Source organism: Neomonachus schauinslandi, chromosome 1 (assembly GCF_002201575.2).
Source record: "Neomonachus schauinslandi chromosome 1, ASM220157v2, whole genome shotgun sequence".
In the NCBI taxonomy this organism is placed as follows: Eukaryota; Metazoa; Chordata; class Mammalia; order Carnivora; family Phocidae; genus Neomonachus; species Neomonachus schauinslandi.
Window position 1 is genome coordinate 185,504,221 of NC_058403.1, and position 13,093 is coordinate 185,517,313.

The 13,093-nt window shown below is 41.2% G+C and overlaps 1 protein-coding gene across 2 annotated transcripts in view; it reads right to left on the bottom strand.

The window, feature by feature from the left end:
- Positions 1–13,093, bottom strand: part of PTPRG (protein tyrosine phosphatase receptor type G) — a 701,884-nt gene that overhangs the window by 480,892 nt on the left and 207,899 nt on the right. The window lies entirely within an intron of this gene.

Consider the following 13,093-nt stretch of genomic DNA (forward strand, 5'->3'; position numbering starts at 1 on the left):
AAAGTCACTATTGATGTTTGCAGTAAAAGAGTATCTGGTCTGCATTTTGTCATCAAGTTTGATTTTAATCTAAACGCCTGGACTAAAAACTTTTTCCACTCAAATGCCAAGTTCATAATAGGCTCTTACGATAACTATGAAGATAAAGTGGTGGGGTGGTTGGGGGGGGGGTGGCAAGCAACTGTAGGAGATGAGGACTTTCTCAATTAATAGAAAAGCAATCAGCCCTCAGGGTTTCCCCAGTGCAGGTGTGAGATGGAGAGAGGGCAGCAACCCCCTGTCCTCACTGGCCGTGACAGTCGTAGCCACGTGCTCACACCAGTCACTGCACATACACACACAGGTGCAGCCCGGGAACTCCGAGATCTCAGGGTAGACACCATCCGAGTAAATGCAGCAAATGAAAGCCCCACTGGCCATGCCGACCCTGATGGTACCAGGAAAATGAAGTCTTACATAACCTGCTGTACAAAATCTCAACTAGGACAGCACATGCCAGTTGTAAAAAAAAAAAAAAAACTCACTTTATGCACAAAATTCACTCCCCCAGATGAAAGAACTACTTTTCTAGCATTATCTTTACTTCACCTTACTTAAAACAGAAGCCTAAAATAATAACTAACTCATATGGAACACAATATCTCCAATGTAATATGTTACCTCCATCTGTGAACAAATTTACATTACCATAATCTAAACATTTAGCATTTCTGAGCTCTCTGCCCTTTTCAAATAAAATACTTATGTAAATGAAGACATGGTGATTTTTCAGATACATGGGGTCATGAAAAGAAGGAAAATCATTCATATAAAATTTTAAGTGAAAAGCACGAAGAGGTCTTGTGAAAGAGGAGTGTGGTATTATTTTTGTCTTCCTCATGGTTCCAGTACCATTTCATGCTTAACTATTGTAGCACTGGTTAACACTGTACTTAGAGTGACCCATTTGTGGTCTCCCTAACCAGGAGGAAGTTCAGTCAGGACCAGGAGTATGTCTTGATCATCTTTGCACTGTAAAAAGAAAGACATACCAGGGCTCAAGACTTACCCCTGTTAAACTGAATGGAATACAAGGGGTGTAAGACACAGCACCCAAACATGAGTGATGAGAAAGACCCATGCAAAATAACAAAGAACAGTACCAATGATTATATCCTGAAGTGAGAATCTGTCAGCCAGATTGAGTTGAGAGGGTTGAGTCTCAGCAAGAGCCTTCATCTAGATAACGGGTCGGTAAATCGTGGCCCACGGGCCAAATCCTGGTCTCTCTTTTTCTAAACAAAGTTTTCCTGGAACACAGCCCTGACCATTCATTTAGGTATTGTTTACAAGCACTTGCATGAGGCAGAGCCGGACAGATGCAACAGGAGACTCTATGCCCTATGAAGCCAAAAGTATTTATTATGTGGCTCTTCACAGAAAAAGGGGGTGACCCCTGGTTTGGCACAACCTGTAGCTAGAATTCCAGTCATCTGTAGACTTGAGATGAAAAAAAGAAATTAGTTTTATTCTCAACCACCTCAAACTGGTTACTGAATTTAGCACTTGGCATTTCCTTCAATTTCTATATGTCAGCAAAACCACAGGACGATGAGCAGCACTTGAGAATTTATCATCATCAGAAATCACTCACCTCACAGTTGCTGCCATTTATCCCAAAACACCACAGGCATTCATGACAACTTCAGTATGACGATAGCTGTTAGACCTGCTACTAGAATCTTGTTATGTAATGTGTTAATAAAACGGTTACGTAAGACCAAGTCACAAACGTTAATATTTTTATAACTATCTCAACAATTACTTCCCTCTGTGATCCTATGGACTCTGATACATGCAGTTAAAATAGTGATGATAAATATAGTCGTCCTAGGCACCTGAACTTCTTTCTAACCCCCAGGAGAAATGGCGAGTCTTTGTCTTGATACTGAGTCTATCCCATGCAGTCTAGCCAGATGCTGAAAATAGCACTCTGAACCATGGGAATATGTCGCTATTAAACTGGGAAAGGAAAAGAAGTTGGCCAACATGGCCAATTTTGAGGACAGAGGAAGAAGTGAGCAGCAGGAGGCTCTCAAACTCGGAGCTACTATCTTTAGATATTCTGGCTATTGCTACAGAACCTTTCTTTTTTTTCATTCAAACCCACATGTTGGCAGTTCCCCCCACATCAGGCGCCATCTTCAAGAAGAAAGTACAACAATGGAGACGGTGTCCTTGGGGAATAAATGGCCTAATTTTGGTACTTTGAACAGGACTCCACTGGGTAACAAGGGGTATTACAACAGCCATCGTGGACACAAGTGCCTACCTAAAAGGGCAATTCTCCTAATAAACGAAAATAGTTTTACAGCCCATCAAGTCAATAAATTGGCCTTTTAAGAAGTTTCTAAGAACAAATTGATTTTAACAACTCCATAGGAACCCATTGTGATATAATTGTGTCCATCACACCAAAATTAAAGGCTTCTAATAAGGAATGCACATTAAGGTCCAGAAGAGGCAAAGGGAGACATTTATGGTCCATGGGGTCAGTGATCAAGCAATTATGAGCTCTCCAGAAGGACCTAATAAAGCAGACCATGGCGATTCGGTTACTGCCGGTATGAGTAAAAAGTCCTGTGTTGAGGAGGGGCCTTCTACTTCACAGATCACTGAAAATCGAAACAGGAACGATACCACTCCCAACCTTCACGGTTTCAAACACCAGTGAGGTAACCCATCCACCGAAACCAAACACAGGAAAGTTTTTTTTCGAACCGAGACAGTGGGATTCTACCAACGCTGCCTTAGGTCCACTCAAGAACAAGACAGAACAGAGACTAACCACCCAATTTAAATAATTCCATGTAGAGAGTTTTCTGTGTCTCTGAGTTCTTTCCAAAATAATTTCTTCAACTTTAACCATCAACAGGAAATACAAATGAACACTGAAAAATCACTACGCATTATTCAGCACTGGGATTCGATGTTCAACAACCACCTTATCAGAGGTGGGGATGTAAACTCAACAAACTACTTGATTCTTAGTTTAAAGAACTTACTCTTTTTTCCCCCCCTTTTCCACACAAACCACCTAGCTCTTGGGAAAAAATTAGAGATTCTTTCAGTTTATGTTATAAAACACATTTGAAGAAGCACATTAGATCACCTACTATTTTCCCTTTTGGGATATATGTTAAAAACTGAAACTGTACTTTGCTTAGAAAGACCAGCAGCGAGACGTGGAAAGTCAGAGTGGTAATTCAGAAAGAACAGAGAACACATCTATTTTTCCCTGACACTCAAGCACAGTTGCAATGTGTACGGCTTCTAGTCCCACTGAGACATTTCAAAGATATCATGCTAATTTTCTTCAGATTTAGGATATCCTAAATCTACATGATCGAATCAGACAGAGACTCATCACTTTAAAACATATTAGTTCCAAAATGTGATAGATATATGTCATTACTAGTGTTTAAAAAATTATCAAACAAATATAATAATAAAAGGACCACAAAGGTAAAAGCAGGCATTTCCTCCAAAAATACCACTCCTGCCTATTCCTGACCCTACCAAACGATATAAACCCATCTTTAAAATGAATTTCTTTCATCTTTTCCAGATTTTCCCTACCTTAACTTTCCAGCCACTCTTGAATTCCTACAACAGTAGGACAACCAGCCTAGTTGTTTCAAAATGTTTCTTAAAGCTCTCCAAAGATGAAGGACACATCTAGTGACCAAATGATAATGAGATAATACCATCCGCACCTCAGCTACCAAGTCAACCCACAGCTAAACACTGGCTGAATCAAGCTTTGTTTTATCATAGGCCTTCCTGGTCATGAGGTTAGCCTGAGCTACCGTCTGTATTCTTTTCTCACATTAAAAGCTAGGAACAAACAAGGAAGAAGAAAAGGAACAAAATGAATTTTTTAGAAGCTAAAATAAAGTGCCAGTTGCCCAAGGCAAATCTTCCTCTTTTAATTTCTGAGCAACTACTCTGACAGGCACATCTAATACCACCTACTCCACCCCCTTCAAATAACAAGGAAAAATATGCTTTTTTTTTTTAATTCGACAGTGAATGGGGGGAGAAAAGCAAGATACACATATGATTTGGGGAACCTACAGATGACATTCATTGAAGGTGGCATTTATTTATAAATCTAATTAGTGGTTGTCCTTTTCGGTTTAGGGAAAGGCTACAGGAAAAGGCTAACGGGTGGCCAGAATCAGGAGGAAGGGTTCTTTACACAAGAAGGGGAAGTACAGAAATCAAAGAAAGGGAAGGGGTTGCAGAGTCCTGAACCCTGCTGTGTGTGTGTGTGTGTGTGTGTGTGTGTGTACAGAACGGACTGTTCACTAGGATATTATCATCATAACCCTATATATATATGTTCAACCTGTTCACATGACTTCGAATGAAATCTCTACTATTGTCTACGTGTATCTGGATATACACGCTGAATTCCAAGAAGATTTGTCAACGAGTGCCAACATGCTTTCAACTTGATGTGTCACATTTTATATTCCCCATTTTATCTTCTCCCTGAAGGACGTCTGTTTATCAAGTGTGCACTATCAATGGAAGCCAGGTCTACACCAACACAATAGAGCAAGACCGACACAAATTATAAAGCTAATTTAACACCCAAAATACTGCTTTAACCAGAAACATGCAGCTAATGAAAGTCTAAGGATTTGGGAAGGACTTTAATTAGCTTGAATTATCTGGATAATGACATTGATTTTTGCTAAAGTAAATTCATTCTTAATTGGTAAAGCTAATTATATAAATATATATATCTCATCTACAATTTTCTAGATTATTCAATCCAAAGGGTTTCTCGTTTGATTTTCCTAGGTAAGTGCTAAATTCTGCACTTCGTTTTACATTTGTGTAAACAAACCCCTGGTGTGGACATGACCTAAAAAAGCACGTGTATCTCCTGTATTGTCCTCCCTCTAATTACAACGTTCTGAAAACCAAATACGGCAGAGGTTAATGCGCAGAACCTATACTTAATTCACAAACATGGCTTGGAAAAATGGTTAGCTGGTGCCCGTGAGAAGCACAGCCATAAAAATTTCTGTCGCGCTTCTGCATGTAATTAAGCCTCTTTTTTTCCCCTCAGCTATTTATAAATGCATAAATATACCTGCGCTCTACGTAACGATGACAGACAGTGACAACATATTGATATACAGTGCCACATCGTAGTTGGAAATGAATATTTCATTAGCTGAGTTATCACTGCTGGGTTACGACCTTCAACTCTCTAATTTTAAATTCATCCGTTTTCAGACTATTAAGCTGTTCTTGAGCACACCACAGAAATTACAGATGGAGAGGTAAATTTTCAAGATATTTTTTAATTCCAAAAAAGGTCAAGGATATGCATACTAAATTCTTTAAAAGAATTGTATCTCATAATGAGAGCATATGGGTCATTTTGGTTGTTAACGATATTTGCTTCTACATGTAAAAAGGGAAGGGCAGAAGAAACAGATCATGATCACTAAATGAAATTATCAAGCCCCTAGTTTCCCAGTACCACGCACAAGAAACTTAAAAAGATTACCTAGAAAATCGACTAGCTCTACTAGCTGATGCCTCACAGACGCTGACAGTCACGTAACTTCGAATGCAGCCTCAATTTCCCCATCCACATTACCCCTTCCAGGAATGAACTCTGGGATTCCTTTTACACACACACTCTCTCCCTCTCACACACATTCTCACACATTCTCCCTCTCTCTCTTTCACACACACACACTCTCTCTCTCACATACACACTTTCTCCCTCTCCATCTCACACACTCTCACTCTCTTTCACACACACTCTCTCTCCCTCTCTTTCACACATACACATGCACTCTCTCTCCCACATACACACACTCTCTCACACACACCCCCTCCCTCTCCATCTCTCTCTCTCTCTCTCTCTCTCTCTCTCACACACACACACACAGACATACACTTCTGAGTTTAAAAATACATCCTTGTGCAGCCACTTCTTGCCCAGTCGGCACCACCGCACCCCGGGCAGCATGGAGCTGTGCAGTTCGGGTTGGCCACTAAGAACACGGTGACGGTCTCATGTGAGTGAAGTGCTCCTTACAACTTCCCAAGCAGTTTCTGGTTCACCTCAGGACACTCTAACTTCACACTGCACACCATCCCTAGACTTCATTTTGGCGTTCCTCCTCCCTTATCAGCTCCTAAAAAATTGGCATTTCTCAGGGGGCTTTGGTCTATAAACTCTCCTTCAGCCGTCTCAGTGAATCCCAAATCTTCATGCCACCCTAATCTTCAGACTCAAACAGCCAGTGATTCGTGGGACTTTTCCAGCAAGATACCCTCTGGTTATCCTCAGATTAACTCAGTCAATCCCTGGCACAGCTCCCTCTCATGGCTCTCCATTTCAAATTCCAAAATGTGGCACAAAGGCTCTCCATGATGAAGCCCTTGCTCGGCAATCCAGGCTCATCCATCTCCACTCCCTGCCCTCAAGTTCCTTCAGGGCTCAGGATCTGCTTGGGGCTGCCAAGCAATGAGAAAGGCCAGTCTGTTCACCACACCCTGCTCCCACTCTGCTCCCTGCATCAAACAGGCTGCCCCCAGCCCCGCCCCAACTCAAACAGTCTCAGTCTCTATCCTCAACACACACCACTTTCCTCAGCCAGATGGCCTCAATTTATTGATTATGATTCAGCATAAGTGCCACCCCCCTCCCAAAAAATCTTCCCTGTCCACCCTACCACACCCTACCATGCTGGATTATAGCGAGGTCCCACAACCAAATGTACCCTTGCCTATTACTGCAGTTACCACATGGTAGTAGTACGTGAATTGTCACCTGTTATCTCTCCTACCCTAACTACAGTGAACACCCTTTAAGTGCTTAAGTACCCAGGACAGTGCTTAACATAAAGTGGATAATCAGTAAATATCCCTTAAAATGTAAATTATAAAATGAAATAAACAACCACCCTGTGTAATTATTACCTTGGAACGAAGAGCAGATCCTGGATATAACCTTCAGCTTAAATATCAATTAGCAAGAGAGGGCTCTAAGATGCCCCAGTTCAACTAGATTACATATTCCTCTTAAACAATCTCTTTGGCCCTTGTCTCTCTAGACCACTCCATCTCAGTTAACACCACCCCCCTCCTTAAAACTTCACAGTTTCCGGCTCACCCAATACTCTTGGTCAGCCGCACACCAAACGTCTTTGCACACGTCATGCTTTTAAATCAATGAATGGTGAAATTATTTGTCTCCTGTTTGTTTTTAATACCAAGTATAGGCAGGGTTCATCAGCCAGGCTGATGGTTCACACTCAATTTATTGACTGATTTAACACATGACTCAACTGATGAATAAAGCACTGTCCTCGTCTATTATTAAATTAGCACTGATTGGTTTGTCAAATTAGCCTAGTGATATCTGGAAAATAAACATCTGACATTGAAGAGATGATAAATGAGACAGGCATATTTCTTTCATTTAAAATAAGTTTTAGTGAATGCCAAAGGAAGATGGAACCACAAAGTACCTTGTTTCCCAATATTGTTAAGATCCTACACAAAATAACTGCCATGGTTGCCTTTGCTTGCAGATGGAATTATATTCACTCCATGAAGTAGCAGAAGTTCTGACCAATTTAAATCCCATTTATTAAGAAAAATGAGGAGAATAATTAATGATTTAACAAATTCACTAATTTAAATAAATGATATCCTCATAATAATCCAAATGAAAATCAACTGTTTGCCTTTATCTAGAAGTGGCTGGTGTTAGCATGCTGACAAAAAGTCCACCATGGTCATGGACAAGATTTTCTGCATAGAGTGGTCAGTATGTGGGAAGGGATAACATGAACCAAATTCCCTGTTCCACACAACACAGAGTATTTCTCATGAGTTTCAAAAAAATAAAAACAGAATAGATTTGAAAACAGTGATCCCTCAAAGGGCAATCATCAGACTGAAGATACATAGTTTTCTCCTACCATTTAATTCCTAGGAAAACAGACCCTATCCATGCATATACCCAGTCATCCTTCAGTGTTTTAACTGAAAAGTGCACACAAATAAACCTATTTTATATGAAACATTTGCAATTTCATTTCACTGACTCTTCTACATCTAAAGGTTTATGAACTTTTAAATGTAGGTGGGAGGAAGGAATCAATCATGAATTTCCCAACAGATACAAAGACAGGGAATCCTTCCTCCTACAGAGGTCATCAGTGAGCAGAAATTCCTCCCCAAACCTGTTTAGTATCTACATCTCCCCTCAACCTTTTGGCAGGCACTCAGAAGTCATCTGAAAGTAGCTAATATAACTAAAGAGACCCAAGTCAGATACTCTAAGAGCTACATAATTACAAAAATACTTCCCTTTCCCTCTCCAGGCACATTCTGGGAGAGATCTGAGCTAATCGATGTTTTTGTTAACAAAATCCCATTAACTTATAATGTCACACCATTGAGTAGATCACCCTCTAAAACAAAGAAGATGGACACAGGCACACATTTTAATTTCATAGATCTTTTATCTCCGTATTTAAAGCTAATTGGCAAGAGCACCTAAGAATTAAGTTTTCAAATAGTTACTGAACGGAAAACAAATTCTTAGATCATGGATGCAAATTCAACTGTCTCACGGGGCCAGGCAGATAATATAGATGGCAGAGCACACGAAATTACAGAGCAGCAGAAACCGACTGGAAGGAAGCATGGCTGTCATACAGGAATGAGGGCTCAGCATCGCCAGACTGCCTGATTTTACAGTTTCATTTAGAATGTGTACACTGCACGTTTAATTTAACGAAGATATTAATATTGGCCTTTTCAATTAAAATCCCCTATGTTTAAAAGCTGGAAATTAATTCAAAGACATACAAATAAAATATTTGCTGACCAAATCAGAGGCAAATTAGATTTGCCTCTGATTTGGTCTCATGAAGGAAATTCGCCATAGTTTCATCAAGCATCCCCAAAATTTTCACTGAGGGCCTTAGTGTCTTGCCTGCTCCCACTCAATATTCTGATATTTTCCAGCTTCATAAAATGGTCCTTCCTACTTAAAAAAAAAAAAAAAAAAAAAAAGGCAACATCTGGTTGTCGTCGCCCAGAGCTGCGGATTAAATGACTGATCTCACGGAAATTGTCGTCACGTGATTACATTTTATGTAATAACTCTGACTTCGTCTTATTCCCAGAGACATACTTAGATTTCCTATGTGACGTCCCTGTCTAGTAATGAAGCTTTGTGGACGTTGAGTTGTTAGATCAACTCTTCCTAATGTAGACTATCTCAGTTTGGGGTTCCCCAGGATCAGATCCAGAGACAAAGATTCGAGTACGAGTACTTCATTTGGGAGGTGACCCAAGAAACAACAGGGGAGGGGAAGGACTCAGGGAAGTATTACCCAACTCTGCTCAACCAAGGGCTGAAAGCTGTCGGCAAGGGGTGTGGGTTTCCCCCTGGCTCTTCCCAACTGCCCCTCACAGTTTCCTGTGGCTCCATGGAGCCCTCAAGCAAAAACTTACAGGTGCCACCACCTAGGAGAAGAAGAAACGGGCAGAAGACGAATAGCTTATATGCTATCTCAACTTCTTGGCACACCCTACTGATAATGAGCAAGAGCTTAAATAAGAAGTTAAGAAAACAATGTTCCTCAGGCTGAAAGGTTTGGTGGGATGTGTGCTGAGCTGGCTCGCGCCTACCGGCCTACAAAACCCCCTTCACTAATCTACATCCCTAACCTCTCTCGTCTCCATCTCCACTGCCTGTGCGGGCTACGAAAAAAAGGTTCATCCTTGAGAGATAGTTCAGTCTTGTGTCTTCGGGGACAAGTCGTCTGTAATGTACAGTGCCAAGCACCCGGCCTGCAGTCCCCAACACCCACATGTGCAATTAGGAAGGCAATTAGGAGCAATCACACTCTTCTGGACAATTAGTGCCTCTCACAGGAGGGCTCATCTTTAAAATGAGACCTGCAGTCGAAACCTACTTGTGCAGCATTATGTCCTCTACGCTTGTCTCTCCAAGGATTCACGATACGTCCCCCCAGTTTACTTTGCTTTAAGCACTCCCACGAGAATATAGAACCCCGCGCAGTTTCTTAATGGATTTTAATGTATGGCCAAAAGGAGGGTATCTCAAAATAGCAGTGTAACTGACCATAGTGTTGAGTAACTTCTCAGAGGGACTAAAATTCGACAAACTTGGTGGCGCCTGGGTGGCTCAGTCGTTAAGCATCTGCCTTCGGCTCAGGTCATGATCCCAGAGTCCTGGGATCAAGCCCCGCACAGGGCTCCCTGCTCTGCGGGAAGCCTGCTTCTCCCTCTCCCCCTGCTTGTATTCCCTCTCTCGCTGTGTCTCTCTCTGTCAAATAAATAAATAAAATCTTTAAAAAATAAAATAAAATAAAATTCGACAAACTTCCCTTCCTCAAAATGAGTTAAGTAACTCTTCTTGAAATAAATGTAAAAGTTGCTCACCTTTAATGATTTCTCATGATCCCCAGGATTCTGTGCTCTTTCTACATCCTACAATATTCTGTAGCCTGTGACTCCTGCTTTCCTCCTTCCCTCCCTCTGGGACCTCATCTCACAAGACTTCCATCTCTTTCTTACCTTACTCCAACCTCCATGATCTCCCAACAGATAGATGTTAGAGTAAGCCAAGCACTTTTCCCACCACATGTTCTTTGTTCCTAAAACAGACCCCAATGGCTTTTATCTAACCCAGACCCATTCATTTCCTTCAAGGCTATAACAGGTCAGTTTTATCGACTGATATTCACCAATGTCTTGCCTGCTTGCCCCACTAAGATGGCTGTTATGAAACCAGGGACCAAAAGGGTCACATTCTCCAGTGGAGCCATGGTACCTGGCCTCCACCAAAGCATCAAGTATTTGCTATGCAAATAAATGAATGAATGTAAGTTTCCTGGCTGCCTTCCACATGGCAGGGATTGTGATAGGCACTGGAGATTCAATAAGCTAAATACACCTGATAACCTGAAAACCTTGGAAATGTAAGCATCAGGGCTTAGAGTCAAGGAAATGAATGAAGGAACTGACCGCTCTAGTCCTGCCCCTAATTCCACACTTGTAGCTGCAAACAACCCTTGGCTTGACCACCCTCATCTATGTGTCCCCAATTCTCTGTTTCCTCTAACACTAGCACACTTACTGTCCTGCTTGAATGAGTGCTGGCATCTTGCTGGTCTCTCTGCGGTACCGTGAGAGCTTCCCGAGTCCTAGAATTACCAAACTCTCTTGGTATCACCAAGGCCTAAAAATTGTCTTGTCACCTAACAGGTGCTTTAAAAAGATTGCTGAAATGAAAGAGGAAAAGATCTTGATTAAAACAGTTCTTTCTCTGCTTGCACTGTATAATACAGTAGCCAATAGCCACACATGACTATTTAAATTTAAATTAAATAAAATTTAAATTCAGTCCCTCAGCCACACTAGCCATATTTCAAATGTCCAATGACTACGTCTGGTTATTGGCCACTGTGTTAGGAAGCATAGAACAGAACATCTCCATCATCATAAAGAACTCTCTTGGACAGCACTGGTATGGATCTTTACAAAATAAAGCTACCAAGTAAACACTTTATTATTTGTTGACTAGAAGAAATGTTATTTCTGTGTTCTCCAGAGACATGCTATTCAATAAAATACTTCAAACATTTATTTAGGAACTCAGAGCTCTGTATGCAATATCAGGTTAGGCCCAACAGAGATTCAGAGAGGAAGGGAACACAAAGTTTGCCCCTCAAGAATCTCAAAAGGCAAAAGTGCATCAGTTAGTGGTTAGCTAAAATTCAGCACAAAAATAACAAACAAGGGAGTCACAGAAGCAGACAATAATTAATTCAAATTGGAGGATGGAGCAAAGTGAAAAATCTGGCAACACTGGGCAAAGAAATACGTCTTTTTTTTTTTTTTTAATATTTCGACAGAGAGAGACAGCGAAAGAGGAAACACAAGCAGGGGGAATGGGAGAAGGAGAAGCAGGCTTCCCACCGAGCAGGGAGCCCGATGCGGGGCTCGATCCCAGGACCCTGGGATCATGACCTGAGCCGAAGGTAGACACTTAACGACTGAGCCACCCAGGTGCCCCAAAGAAAGGTCTTGAGGGAGGATTTTCACAAACAACAAGAGGCTATCCCAGATTCAAAATCTGTGTAAATTAGGATTCAGCTGCAGGAAAAATCAGAGAACGTTCAGGAATAACAAATGTCCTTGGCACTGCAGTAGAAAGTCTAAGACAGAGAGTGTGGCAAATATAAGGCTATAGATGATTGCAACAAGAGACCACGGAGAAACTGGAGCCTCCTGTTAAAGGGAAAGATTTTCCTGTGTAGAAAACGTGGAGCGGCCCTAGCAAGACCCAAGGGAAGAAGGCTCACTACTGATGGGAGCTTCCCCCAGTTTTCTGAGGCTGAAAACTAGTCCAATCGAGAGAAAATAGTTAACAGACACAAACTGGTATGTTCCATAACCATCAAGTGATAAGTGGGATTTCTACTCACGTTGGGCAAAGGGGAAAGCACCTCTGCTGATATCCATGTGTTCAATAAAACTAAATATAAAATTCCAACAATAATGGGAACTTGGGGCTCCAAACACTTATCCACTTTTGAGGGTCAGCCTCATGGCTCTCATTCACCCAAAGAAGAAAACAGCAAAACACTTTCGAATTGGAGAGTCATTCCAGTCCCTTATCAAATAGTACCATTTGGCCTCCAAATCACTGCCATGACAACAAGAAAAACCTGGAGATGTGAACTCGTCAGACCAACCTAATCTACTGATACCAGAACCTTCAACTCTCAGCCAAGATCTTCAGTGTTCGTTTTACACATAAGTGAGCTATATATGTAAAGTATTTTTAAGTCTGTTGGGCACTTGATAAGACTTGGTTTATCTTTTTATATCAACTATATTATCAAAAGGAAGATTTCCCTTATGAGTAAGCATTTGTCTTGCAACATTATTGTAGTACTATTAAAAAGATACACCCATATTCAAGAAATAAGGCAGGCCGTGTTGCTATGTGAGCATTCCTAAAGCC